We start from the raw sequence: 14,912 nt of genomic DNA on the forward strand, positions 1-14,912 counted from the left end.
ATTTATCCTTCTTCTCGTTTCCTTTCGACAGAAGGGACCTTCCATAATTTAGAGATCGTTGGCAATATTAGGACATTAGCCGGAGATCCGAAACGAAATTTGGAAAAGGACCAGCAATTGGAAACAGTGTTTCCACGCGTACGAAAGAAAGGGAAACGTGACGCGGGGGGCAGGTCAAGAAGAAAGATGTCGAGGAGCTATGCACTTGTCGTGTGGCCCCTATTTGGGATCGTTTGGTCAGTCCCAAAACACGGTCCTCGAGTTTGGCCACCCCCTAAAGCCAACGTGAACAAGATCAAACGTGCCGGAGGTCCAGATATATTTTTTACTCCCCTCCCTTTTCTCCAGAGACCGCCTTTTCCGTGTTTGTTTGCTTGTTTGTCTACTGAGTCGAATCATTTGAGCCGTCTCCAGGAACCACAGGATTTTTTCAAATCCCCGTGAATTCTAGGAAAGAAGAGAATTTGTATCCTTTTCTTTTTCTTTTTTTCTTTTTTTTTGTTGAGATACAATTTCATTTTTGTGATAATGTTACGTTAATACATTATGTTGTATTGATAATTTGAAAATCATTTATAATAACGATATAACTGGATTATTTACGGACAATACGATCTTTTCAAGGATTTAGGGGATTTTTTAAATCATCGAATAAAGGAGGGAAGAGAATTTCAAGTAAAATCCTGTTTGATCTATCTTTTTGCCGAATTTCATTTTGCAAAAGAGTCACGTTAATACGTTGCGTTGTACTGATAATTTACAAATATTCAGCGATAGCTTGTACAGGCGAATAAAATATTACAAAGAAACATTGCTATCAGCGTTATCAGGTTCTCAAACGCATTAAATCTATCGGAAGCAAAAAACCAAATTCCATTGGTCCATGAATCTGATCCACGTGTGACAGTATGTTTTAATGATGTAATATTTTACCAATATTCATCTTGCTCGCTCTTAGATTTACCAAATAACACTAACAAACATTGACCATGATGTACAAAGATTTCTGATCTCATAGATTTTTCGCTTTTTACTGCAAATAAATCATTTTCAATTTACGTTCAGTTACTAACGAACTATTACTAAATTATTATAACATAAACTACATTATTATTGTTAACAAAAAAAAATTACTCCAAAACAGTTAAAAAATTCTTTGAAACATTAAGTTGCTAAATGTAAAATAAAAAATCCATCCAACTGGAGAAGCTGTTGCACACCAATGTAACTTCCACTTTTTAGTTTCGCCATCTACTTTTCCAAAGCGCCATGACACGAAAGGACAACGTCAGAAAACAAATCAAGGACGATCTACATAGACCCTCACCCCCGATCTATCTCCTTTGATATTTCCCACTTCTGTAACACCTTTACGCGGTTTTCGGTGTTAGGCGTGTGCCCCCAGAAAAAAGGGAGCGATAGGGGTTGCTTGCGGGGCACCATCGCATTGTCGCACGAACCAATTTGGGTATTGAACTGCAATCGAGAAAAAAAGGGGTTCCTATTGGCTGGATGCGTGTGTACAGATCCACCGCGATAGCATTGTCGATGGCATTGAGCCATCAAAATATTAAGGGTGGCGCGCGCTCGCAGGTGCATCGATTTTCCTCTCCCTTTCTTCCTCCTGTTTCTTCCATTCTCTCCTTTTTTTCTCTCTCCTCTACCCTTCTTCCTCCCTCGTGGGTCCATTGTCGAGGACGCGTTTCTTCACGCCGCAGAAAAAAAAAGGGGTTCGTCATCGATTGATCGCGCCTCGTTATTCTACCGATCGATTTCCAACCCTCTCTTCGTGGTTGCTTCGAGGGTTCCTTTTTTCAGGGGCGAGCCTCGACTTTTGACGCCAAGTTTGGGACTCGGCTTTCGATTTCGCCGCTGATCTGAGATTTCGATGGGGTTTGAAGGTTGATGGGGTGGGTTTTGGAATTTTTGGAGGGTGATTCATTGTTGGTGAAACGAGACCTGAATGGAATTGGAATTAATTGTGGTTCTCACTTGGTAAGGAGTACTGTCAGAATGCGAATTTATATTTTTGTAAGTATAATTGAAGAAGATTCTAAAATTATTCGCAATTGCAAATTCAATATTGAATCTTCTCTTATAATTAGTCATCGATCTTACGCCTTCGATTAAACACCAAGAAGCAATTTGATTCATCGGTAGAAAATTAAAAAATTATCTAGTATCCCGTTTTTCATATTCAATTCTCTGGAATCTTTTAATCGCGCATCAGTCTCTTCTCTTCTATTAAATATTAACAAGCAATAGAAAATTAAAAACAGAACTTTAGATTACGTAACAATCAAAGTTATGAAATTTAAATGGAAACATACGAAGTCTTTTCCCTGCTATTAAATATTTCGAAACAATCAGAAATTAAGAATAAAGCTCAAAATAATGTAACGATTAGAATACTGAAATTTAAGCTCTCCTCCGAGAGAAGAATGTCTTGCGAAGAGATTAAAAATGAGAAGTAGGGATTAAAGGGTCCTGGGGGTAGCAAAAGACTTTTTAGATTCTTGCAACCTTTTCTCGAGCATCAGCGAGCCATGCGCCAAGGAACGTGTTGAGTTATTGTCACAAAAGGGCTGGCGTGGTAGCTTTCAATCGAAGGCCGCGTGAAGAAAGCCAAAGAAAAGGGCAAAGTTAGGCAAATCGATCGATAAATACAGGGCACGATCAATGGGTCCCATCGAAACCCTTTTCTGTATCGGACAGAAGAAAGGAACACAATTGGGGCAACGAGGTCCTGACGAAACTGGTGCACTTGTCGACGATGGATCATTTCCTGATTAATTTTCATCACAATAGAATACCAAGATTATCCTCTTCATCTTTCTACGGAACAAAACAGCAACTTTCGAACTGATTGTAAAATGATTTTTTAAAATATTTATTACGTAAAATGTTAATCCAGTTCATATTCCAATTATATATTTTTGTCCATTAAAATTCCAATTATACATCAATATCTTGTCTTAAGTGAAACTTTAAAAATTTAATAAAGCAATGGTCAATTTCAGAAACATTCTCAATTGTCTATTAATCACCCCGTTTCGATTGGAAGTTCAAAAATCATCTAATCAAGCAATGGAAAATTCCACCCACGTTTCAAATCCTACATTGAATTCTTTTAGTTTTACCAATTACACAATTGCACCATTATAATTACAAACGATATAATAATACAATAATTATAAATCTTTCTCTAATATGTCCATTGTGGCGAAGTATTGAAAACCAATTTGAAAGTAACATACAAGAAAATCTGAAAGCCAATGAATTGTATCCACCACGCCCCCAAGAACACCCCATAAACAATCTCCCAAACGATCCATTGATCCATCACCAAAGACCCTGCATTTAATATCTCCACAAATGAAAGTTCCAAGGTACACGAAGGTTTCTCGGTCACCTGGCCAGCGATGACGTCACGAGAAAACACCCCGTTACAGGGACCAAGGGACGACTGGACCGGACCCCCATGGGTTCCCATGACCTCCACTGACCTCGTGGTTAAGGTATTCCTTGAGAGGACTCTCGTTCGGGTTGACCTCAGTCAGAGGTCACGCATATGTTCGAATCTAGACGACTTCCTGGACGGAAGGAAGAAATTTTTCCCAAAATCTAAGTCCACCGCCCCTCCTAAAATATTTTTGACGGCCTATTGAGATAATGCCCCGTCCTGTGTACTTGTTCGTGGGGCCAGAGATGCAAAACGCTGTCACGAGTGCTGGAATTTTCAAGTTTTCTCACAGTCTTTACCAGCGTGTCACCGTGATCGAGCGTTTTTGCAAAAAATTGGTCAGCTTCTGGTGAGAAGTAGAGACCGTTGGTGACACCATGGTGACCCCTAGGTGGATCGTTACGCGGCGGTTTTTCAAAACGACTCTTTTACGCCTCCAGCTCGATGAACACATGCTGCCTGGAATTCTGGCACGTGCTACTTTTTACAGGTTTTTTTGATAGATGACGGGAGAAATTTTTGTGGAGTTTAGGGAAGCACGGTGCATGCGTAGTGGCCAGAAAATGCATCTGCACGCCATTGTATTTATTGGAGTATTTACGTACCGGTCAATTAAATCCAAGTATCTGTTCTGTATCAGTTTACAGTAGTTTCACGTTACGAACATCCGATATCATGAAAACGAAATGTTGAACCTGATAAAAGAATGTTTTATTAGAAGATCAGATAATAGTCTTCGCAGCCACTGCAGGTATCAAAAAATGGTTTTCGTTTAGTCATTCAGGTGATCTTCTACGGATCACAGAAGAATATCGAATGATAATTAAAATAATCATTAAAATGTGCATAACACGTATAAAACACATGTATCTCTTATCTTAACATGATGAATATTTTACGTTGTCATAAATATTTCAACGTAATACTACGATACAATTGGACAAGTGAGAACAGCTTGCAGAAGGGTTGCTGAGCAACCGTGCCGGAAGATTCGAAGGACCACGTTTCTTTTCCCAGGCCGTAGTGTGTCCAAACATTATTCGTAACGGCATACGACAAATTACCCACTCGACGGTGAGATTTTTTCCCGCCTTTTTGGTCCAGTCATTACCAGGCAACCAGACGAACCGATTTTTTGCGAAAGCTGAAGATTCCCGAAAATCAAGCATATCCGTGCTTCCCTTCTTCACCCCATAACACGCCATAATTCGTCAAGACTCGAGCTCGCCGGCTTCCTTCTGTTGACACGCCGCGTTCGATGTTGCAGAAACGCTGGCCCTAACTGGTTTAGGAAGAGGGAAAAAAAGAAGTTGGACAAGAAAGAGAGAGAAAAAATGTACAAGTCCATGGTCGTTAATATAAAAAATCGAAGAAAAAAGAGGAAAATGGTTAAGTCGAAAGGGTTGACTGGACGACGAACAAGTGGCAATGGTGGCAATAACGGGTTAAACGGTTACGTTTATGGCACGAATTTTTACTTTTCTAGTTTCCATCGGTTCTCGTTTTCTTTTCGTCTTTTTTCTGTCTTTTCTTGTTCCATTTCTTTCTATCCTGATCTTTCCCCTGGTTGGTAAAAACAGCCATTTTGTGACCCTGTTGATCGCGTGAGCGGATTATCTTGTTATAAACTGGAATTTTAGAGTTCTCTTCATATTTTTATCCCTTTCACGGTAGTGTTTCGACAATAAAAGTTTATTGTAGATGAAAACTGATGGCTTTGCCACCGAATTACGCCCCTTGAAAAATATGGCAGCACTAGTGCGCGTACCGAACAGATTTAATTTCTTTTGAATGTCATGTGTTTACGATACTTGAGAATCTTCTTCTTGGCCACTTTCTCAGGGAAAACTATTTATATTTGAATATACATTTGTATAAACCATAGCGAACAATATTAATTTACAGAGTGGACAGCCTGTTTTCGAGATTTATAAATGTTCGTCCGCATATTTGTTTTTATGGTAGAGAAGGATTTACGATGATTTGTAATTGTATAATTTATATGTAAAATAGATAATGACCTCTTTCGACAAAGTTCGAGGATTTGTCTTTGCGATTTCTTTTAGACACATTCAGAGGAATTTATTATTATTTGTTCAATTCATTACTAATTCATAGACAAAAGTGGAAAGGCATACTTGCCTTTGAGTATTTTTTTAGAAAATTGATCTTAATCGTTGGCCATAGCTAATACAGTCGTTGATCTTCGCAAATCCAAACTAGAATATTGAAATAATATATATATTGAATTGTTATTAATATCTAATGTTAATGTTACAATTAAATCATCTAAACTGTACATCCTATAACAGATGTATATTAATTGTTCATTGTCAATTGTCTCTTGTTCTACCAGAACGTAATCATTTTTTGTCGAAGAAAAATTTGTGGAGTATGTGAAGAGCTTAATTTTCTACGTGATTAAAAAGCCAGGTTACATTCGAGGATTTCTTCCATGGGTTCTTTAGGCGATTTTTTATAGTTGATTCACCAGGAAAGTTGCGTTCAACCGTTCAAGTTTCTGCAGCATTTTTTTATTAGGAGAACAGAGTGGCGTTTAATTATTCGTTTTACGTGGCAGGATTAGTGTTTCAAAGGGGTTGCTCGGAATTTTTCGTTACAGAGTAGCGGCTGTCAGTCTTAAGAGCTTCCTCGTGTTAGTTTCCAACGGTAGCTTCAACCTTTTTGCCAAACCAAAAGAAACTTCCTCTACGGTTCTTCCCTACAGCGTTTCTTTCAATCTTTCCTTTCATCCAAGCCAAATAATTAAACTTTGACACTGCTAAAAAACAAATGGACCTAAGAGAATCGTCATTTTGCTTATGGTACAAACAATTAACACACAGAGCGTTTCGATTTGGTTTTTATTTTTTCATTTCTTTTTATTTAAATTTTTATTGTATAATTAGATACTAGGAAATCGTGAAAATCTATCTTCAGTATCTTCTTTGACATTTTTGTTCCCTGTGGGAATTATAGTTGCATACAGAAGTCAGTCAAAAGTCACGATATTCGTGCCAATAAATTAACAATCGATTAAATGAAAGCAAAATTCTATTTAAATAAAATATTACAATATTTCGTTGTAAGATTAATTAAAAATTAAGACTGTTTTCTCAGCTATTGCTTCATACACGTATCTGTTAAAAGACAGATATTTATACAGTGTACTATACTTTATTTCAATCAAATGTTCATAATAAGAACTAGTAGAAAGAGAGAAGTGACGAAGCAGTAGCTTTCAAATTGAACGTCGAGTTATTACCGGGCTCTATCGAGGAAAAAGCAAGGAATTCCTAGTCGTGCACGAGGCACGGTCACGTCTTAACAGCCCCGTCATGAAATCTTCGGCAACGACAACGCTCGCCTGAAGTTAGTCTACTTCTTTTTTGCTTGGATCCGGCCCCCGCACGGACCCCACGCCCGGACGAATTAGTGACGCGCGTCAAACCATACCGGGGCCGGTCTCCTTTCGAATTCGTGACACCGGGTATTGAGCAACACCGGGACAGATCGGATGCGACGCGTTACAACAGTTTTTCTATTCCACCACCTAAATATAAGCCCTGAAAACCACTCGAAATTACTCCTCCGAGGGAAAGGCAGGGTCTTTCGTACCTCTGCTTCAAACGGTAATTTGAAGTTTCTGTCGGTTTTAGTTTGATGGGAATTTATTTTCAAGAATTTCCTTATTTATTTGCAGATTACGGCCATTTGATCGCAATTATCTGCCCTGCTTACAAATGATTAGTGCTAAACAATTTCCTTAGATAAGAAGAAATCCTTCTGTGAGAGAAAGCAGGGTTTGATCAAACAAATGTTTGGCAGTTTCCTTGGGAGTAGTAGGGGTTGACAGCGGAGATTTGTTCAATTTTAGGATCCTCATAATCTTATATCTTGATCTTAAGCACGATTGTCTTGTAAGATTAAGAAGTTTATAAAACGTTAAAGAGTCGAACAAAGACAGAGGTACGAAAAAAACGTTTAGAATCGAGGGAATTTAATGGAGCGTACATTGATTTAGACAAATTTCTTTCCCACTGCGATAACGACGTTCTCAGACATCGTCGCAGCTTCCTCGAAGCATTCGATCTCGAAAAACGTCATCGCCTGCTCTCACGGGGCCGGAGAAAAATCGCAAATTAAGTCACCCTTTGATCTGCAGCGTGACGAACTCGCGACGAAACGTCTCGATCCTCCTAGATCCTCTCTTTTTCCGCGGCTATCATTAATCTCCGCCGTTAAGTGGAGCCGCCGTGAAAATATTTGCATATCGGGTTGCAGGCGCAAGCGTTTTCAGCCGGTTTGATCGATCGACGCCGAAACCATCCACATAGCGAAAAAAAAGGGGTATCTAACCCTGTCTTGTAAGTCGAACAGAGAGTCACCAACGATCTCGATATAGAAAGAGGGAGACGGATGAAGAATATCGCGCTATGGTATAGGTATAGCATGGTGTACTAAGTGGAAAATCGCCTCGAGGTCCTGGAATCGGGGTCTCGTCGCATCATTGTCATTCAAAACGACTCTAAGTACAGTCGAAGATCGGACGGTTGAAATTAGGCCGGTGTTCCTCTTTCTTTCTCCCTCCTCCTCTTCCACGCGATCCCTAGACTCGGCTGGTTTCGGCCCCTCAGACAAATGTTGAGGCCAGCAAAAGCTAGGGTCTCCACGGGAGAGTTGAGCAAGACAGAGTCGCGATCACGTTGAAGAAAGGAGGGAAAAAAGGAGGAGAAAAAGCGAGACGAAGAAGGGGATGTTCTGGACCATATGCAGATGAGAGCACAGATGCGAGGGGCACACGGAAAATCCGGTTTTTTGGTCGGGCAGTGGGATCGTCGAGAGGGGACGTTTCGCGATTCCGTGATCTGTATTGTCGACTGACCTGGAGATTTGAAATACTCAGCAAACACCCCCTTCCTCAACGATTTCTTGGTACAGGGAAGTTCTGTAGATTTTAAGGAATTTGTAGATCCTTAACGATATCGAAAGAATAAAATTCCGAAATAAAATAGTGAAAGCTTTGACGAGATTTCTGGACATGACAGATACAATTTCTAATAGGTCTTCCAACTTTCTTTTGTCCAACGATTTTTCAATAGAGGTTTGTAAATTGTAGGAAATTTATAGTTTAAATTTTGATGTAGAAAGTATTTTAAGGTTTCTAATAGGGTAACGAAGATTTTGGAATTTTTAATGAAATTATAATTGAAAGGCTTGCAACGATAAGAGGGCAACTTCAATAGTTAGATTGTATTTATTGGAAGAGAAAGAAGATTGTAGATTTCATATTCAAAGCTGCCAAGGTTCATTACTACGAATATTAGCTGACTATGAATTTATAACATGTTTCAAGAAGTGATTTCCTTTTGATTGATTCTAAGTTACTTTTTATTGGCCTACTCAAATTAATAAAAAGTGCAGCTGCCTCCTTATTACTTCAAATGTTATTAGTTAATAGGCAAATACAATTTTTTTCCATCATTAAATGATTCTTATCCGAACTTAGACCACTAGCGTATTACAAAGTGAACGTTCTTATATACTATAACGTACAAATTATGAAGTAATCGTTCCAATTAGCTGCTACTGGGGTCCTTGAATCTCCACTCCCGTTTCCAAGATTTCTTTCCGTGTAACAAACTTTCCATTGCGTAAGTGGGAACGTTAGCTCGAACGTGAAGTCAGACAGATCGTTGAATATCGAAATTTATCCAGAAAACCGCGAGACACTGCCACGTTTCCTCTGGATATCATCGGCACTGTCGATTTTTCACGCACGAGCGCTACCGCGCGAGGGCAAAAACAATGGCGGCCGATCGAGTACGACCGCCACCTCGCCGATTTCACCGGTCATTATCCACGAACACGTCCATGCATCTCGTCACAAGGCAGTTCGTCAAAGACACGGGCTCGGAGACAATCCGTCTTGGTGATCCGCGTTGGACTTTCGACGACAAAACGGCCGCGATCCACGGTCCGCTGGTTTTTGGTATTGGAAGTGAGGTTAGGCCGTTCCTTTCGACGTTCAGCCACGCTTGGTTGCTCCTAATCGTAATAAAACGTGCCAAGGTGCCTACTCCTGATTTCTATCTTCTCTTTTCTTCTTTTTTTCCCTCACCATTTTACACTATTCGTCGCTTCTACGATCGTCATTATCGTTCGGAGATCACCTAGGAGGATTTCGTCGTCGCTTTCTCGCGACGATACATCGATTGTCCACTAGAAAGAGATCGCCGATGCGAAACACGCGGACATATGGCAGCCGTGTGCCGCCGATTCCCTTCCGCTCGACGCAACGGGAGTGCACGTTCCTGAAAATCGCGAGTAGATTCCTTCGACGCTCGCACTAACGGCCAGATAATTATCGCGCCACTTCGTGAAAACGACTCGTGAAAAGCGGCTAAGCCTGTGACACTCTCCTGGCGTCCTCCAGCACTCCCTCTCCTCCCTATAGCTGGCGACGCAAGTTTTCCGACGAACTTTAAAGCCGCGTCGAAATTGAATTATACTGCACTTCGTGGATTGGAAACAGGCTGTGGAGTGTTTTCGGTAAAGCCACGTTGCTCTATGGTAGTAGAGTGGAACGAGTAGGTGGGGAATTCACAGTTTTTTACTGCCGGTGGAAAGGATAACATTGTTCGACGGCAAATTATATTTTTGGAAATATTTAGAACCTTGCTGTCTAGAGGTGCTCCGAACGTGGACTAAGAGAATGGAAAATTAGAATTCTGGGAAATTTTTTGTGAACTTTTTGTTCCTCAATAGGTTGCACAGCTATGAATTGAATCGCTCAAAAGCCGTGTTACTCAACTCGATCGGTTGAGAAATGATACAATTTCAATGGAATTGGACAGTCCCTTTGCGACAAATACATTTTTCTTTCTTTGGGACGTCGAACACTAATTACGAAAATGCAGAACTTCATAAAAAGTGGAGTTGATCAGTTAGGCTTCTGAGAGGCTCAATTATAAAACTGAATAAATAAAAATGAATAATAATTTTTAATAATTAAAAATGAATAATAAAATTACAATACACAAGCCGCAACTACAGCTACTGGGACATTTACAAAGTAAAGGGCATTAAATCGAAAATAACTATGTTAATACAGTGACGATAACGATTAATCGAGAGAAATTACGCCAGATGTCATTCACCGTGGCGCGCGATAAACAGTGAAACCCCCAAAAAGGGTGTAAAAAACCTATCCATTGGGAAAAATCAAATATCCATCCCTCGAGTGATTTCGATCTGCCCCTCCTATAGACGTCACCATCGACTCGTTCTGGCTTGACCCCCACGAAATAGGAAGAGAAACACAGCCAGCGAGAAAAAAGATGGCGGTCAATCAGTTGGAGGGAGGAAAAAAGGCAACAAGGGTAGACGGAGCAACAACGGGCCAGAACATTGCAAAAAAGTTGGCCAACCGCAGATAGCGTGAAGGGAAAGGAAAGAAGGGAAGATAGGAAAGAACGAATTGAGTCGTCGTAGTGCGTTTAGCGGGAAGAAAAGTAGCTACGTTGTTGGGGACGGGGTGGGTGGGAGGGGGGGGGGAGGAGCGAGGAAAAAAGCAGGGAACTGTGTGGCATCGTAGTTTTTCTCGATGGCGCCAGAAACATCCTAATTCTTCTTTGTCGTTCCTTCCAAAAAAGTAGAAAATCGTCCTTATTCTTGTCGTTACAACGAAAAGTAGGAGAAAATAAGAATCATTAGAATATTCAGCGGGTGAACAAAATTTCTGTTTTGTTCCCACTTCTTAAGCTACAATTATTATAGCCAAAAGAAAGTTTGAAATTGGCGCTCATTAGCAACTTTCTACTGGATACTTTTCACCATTTTAGTGAAACAGTGATCTATTTTGGGATATATTCATTGCTCCTCTAAGATAGAATTCTGTTTTTTAAAATTCCAACGAAATTTAAATTCTCTTTCGTTCCTCATATCTTTATATTCGTAAAGATACGAATTTACAGAAACATATACAGTATAGGAATCAATCAGATAATGTTAAGTATCATTAATTTTGAAAGATATTTGATATTTATTAACGAAGTAGAAGTAAAATAGGAGAGCGAGAGAAATCATACAGACGCTAAGAGGTTTTCGACAAATTTCCTGTCTCGCGCTGTGATACGCACGTTTTAAGGGCACCACGTGCTCAGTCGGGACGCGGGAAGCTTACGGGAAAGCTCGAGGGGATACGATGCGTCATTTCGCACCCAGGTGGATTCTTAGGCGCGGAGAACAACAGAAGGTGGACTCTTATGACGCTGCAATTTCCTCCGGGTGGATCCACAACGAAATTCGAATTGTCTACGGTTTCTATCGTTCCTCCGCACCAGTTGCACAACGATGCCCTTCCCATTCATGTGTATTCACGTGTGTAGCTCTCGGAAAAAATTGAAGATCGAAGCTTGGGACTTTAGGAGAAGAATCGGGGCAATTTTAAAAGATATAATATTAACCCTTACTGTGTGAACGTGAGTCTTCCGTTTCACAAGATATCTCAAGTGTTTTAAATTTAATTTAGGAAAATTACTATGTAATTTAATATACAAAATAGTAAATCTTTTTGCTACAGGAATTTGCTATGTAATGATAATTTAGAAAACTTTATGATAATGTTAATTTATATATTATATAAACTGTTTTAAATAAATTTAAATACACAGTATGGATTAATACATATCATCGTATATTAATATTTTGAAACTCTATCATTCCATACAATATTCCCAAATCCTTTGAGTGTTTTTTAAAATATTACTGGAATTATCTCGTCTTTTCATAACCGAGAAAAATTCAGCATTTCAAAAAGAATACAAAAACGCGACTGCATCTCTAAAATAGAACTTATTCGGCATCCTTTGCTTCTGACACATCAACAAGAATATCATTGAATATTCACGAGGCGAACGGTATTTTTCGACATTGATTGTGGTAGGTCATCGAGGATCCCCTCCATTCTCGATCGCTTTTTTCGCTTGAATTCCTCGCAAGAAGGAACGACTAGAAAAGTTTCTGTTCTCGAACACTCATTCTATAGGAAGCTACATTGACCAGAATAATTGAAGTCCATAATTGGCAAGCGCAAAAAAACGATGATATTGGAAACATAACAAACTGAATAGTAGTCGTCAAAATACATACGTAATGAAGTTAAGAAACGAAGATAACGCGGAGTCAATTTAAATTTAGGATAATTCGAATCTTTTTCTCGTTTTTCATGTTTTCTGCTGCATCTAAAGTACACGATATTTTTTCATTCTTTCGTGCCGCTACACTTTATGTATTCTACCTTTTATTTACTATAAAATTGCTAAATAATTTAATACGAAACAGTAGTAAATTATAATATCGAAGACTAACGATGTTTTATGATATACGAGTTTAATTATTCCGTACAAAACTGAAGCTTGAATTTTAAGATGTTGAAGTTTGACTCAAACAACCCTATCTTACCTACTGTACACATAACGAAATCAAACTGCTGAACCGAACGCATCTGGAAATCTCTTAGATAAATCCCCTTCCGTTAAACGTGTTTCTGTTGAGACAAATTTATCGGTGCCGCTCATGAAGAAACAGGAACGTCGAAAAATCGGAGTTTTAAAATAGTAGGGGGATGATAAGCGACAGAACGCCCGTTAGATCATCGTTGCACCAAAAAATGTTGTAAATGAGCTGCCGGATTACGCGCTGGGTGAAAGAGGAAGCCTCGTATCTTAGACATATCTTGAGACCTCTAAAAACGAGGGACAGACTGAGAGGTCTGGGAGACAAACGCCATTGGACGCAAGAGGCAAGCTAGGAGAAACATGAATTCGTCGTCGATTCGGATGGACAGACGTTATCCCGCAAATTTGGATGGAACTTAAACGATATTCGTCTACGAGAACAGGTTACTTACTTTTATGACCGTTTTTTACTCGATGACGTCGTCAGCGTGGTTAATCGCAATCTTTAATATAACCTAACTATTAATAAACCTCTAAGTATTCATAATTTCTTCGAATTATTAAATCTATTAATTAGTGGAAGTAATTTCAATACGATTTGATTGGTCGATGATGTCGTGTCGTCAACATACTTAATCGCAAACTTTAATATAACCTGACTATTAATAAAACTTTAAATACTCATAATTTCCTCGAATTATCATATTAGTTAATCGAAGTAATTTCCTAATACGATTGACTAGGTATTATCGATCGTAGAATGAAACAACTCTCGGAGTGTAAAAATATTATAGTTTCTTCATTTACAGTATCTTTTAAATAATTGTCTAGATAAAATAGGTGATGTCTGCCTTCACTAAACGTTAAATTTATGTTTCCCACAATACTCGTATCACTGCTTGCAGATTTAATCTCGTATTAGAAAATCACGCGAGTATTCTTAGAGTTTTATGCGAGTAATTTTAGAAATGTTTTCTTAAAAAATGGTATACCAGAAGCATACAATGCGTTACATGTTCGAGAGACGGAAAACAGGAAAGCCGTGTGGCAGAAAATCTCCTCATAGGGTTCGTTTGATAAAATAAAGTGGACGAAGGGCGAGGGTAAAGAGCAGTCAACGTGGCCACTTAATTAACCCCCTCCGTGAACTCTGCGCGGCCTCTTGTTTAAGCAATATCAATTTTACCACGGAGGTCCTACGCAGCCAATATTGACTCGTCCACCCCCCGAAAACGTATTACATACCACTGCGTATTCCGAAATCGGATCCCGAATTTTCCAAACGTTGCTCAACCCTCAATCTTCCTCTCCAAATAAACCTCTCACGTAAAAACCTTCTATAGACTTGAAGGAAAAAAGAAATTGAAACACAAAATTCACTGCATCTCTCTTATCAGTCTAATCACCGTCGTCGAGCAATGTCAAAACAGATATCTACAAAAAACAAAAAGAAAAGGCGGAAAATATTGAGGGTAGAAAAAGGCGATATCGTGGACTCGAAATCCTTTCACCGGCTTCTTGCCCCGTACATACGTATGCGTGCGTACAGAGTTAAAAGAAAAAAAGAGGTGAAAAAAAGAGAAAAGAAGGAGAGGAGAAGATTTTCAAGCAACACAAGAACCCTGCACCCGGACAAAATAGACGCTTCGTCTCGAGGCGAGGGTAAAAGAGACGAAGAGAAAAAGAGCGGCTAGGATATAGCAGAGGGGTACACGATAAAGATGAAGATACTCTCGTGACTAGAGCACACCGTGCGTAAGAAAGAGACAGAGAGAAGAAACGAGCAGAGCATACGGAGGACGCGATATGCCCGCTTAATTATCCCTCCCCTTTCCTCCCCTTTCACGTATGCGCCTAGTCTATGTCTTTCTCACTTCCTCGTTATTCCTCTTACACGTTCTGCTCCTCTCTTCCTCTTACAAACACTCGTTCGTTGTCTCTCCTCGCCTCGTGTTCCCTCGTTCTAGCTACTCGTAGCGAAGCGAGAA

General features: G+C 39.6%; 1 protein-coding gene across 2 annotated transcripts in view; it reads left to right on the forward strand.

Annotated features, from left to right (window-relative positions):
* Positions 1 to 14,912, forward strand: part of LOC117154980 (zinc finger protein rotund) — a 248,618-nt gene that overhangs the window by 183,767 nt on the left and 49,939 nt on the right. The window lies entirely within an intron of this gene.

This window comes from Bombus vancouverensis, chromosome 12, assembly GCF_051014615.1.
Source record: "Bombus vancouverensis nearcticus chromosome 12, iyBomVanc1_principal, whole genome shotgun sequence".
Lineage (NCBI taxonomy): Eukaryota > Metazoa > Arthropoda > Insecta > Hymenoptera > Apidae > Bombus > Bombus vancouverensis.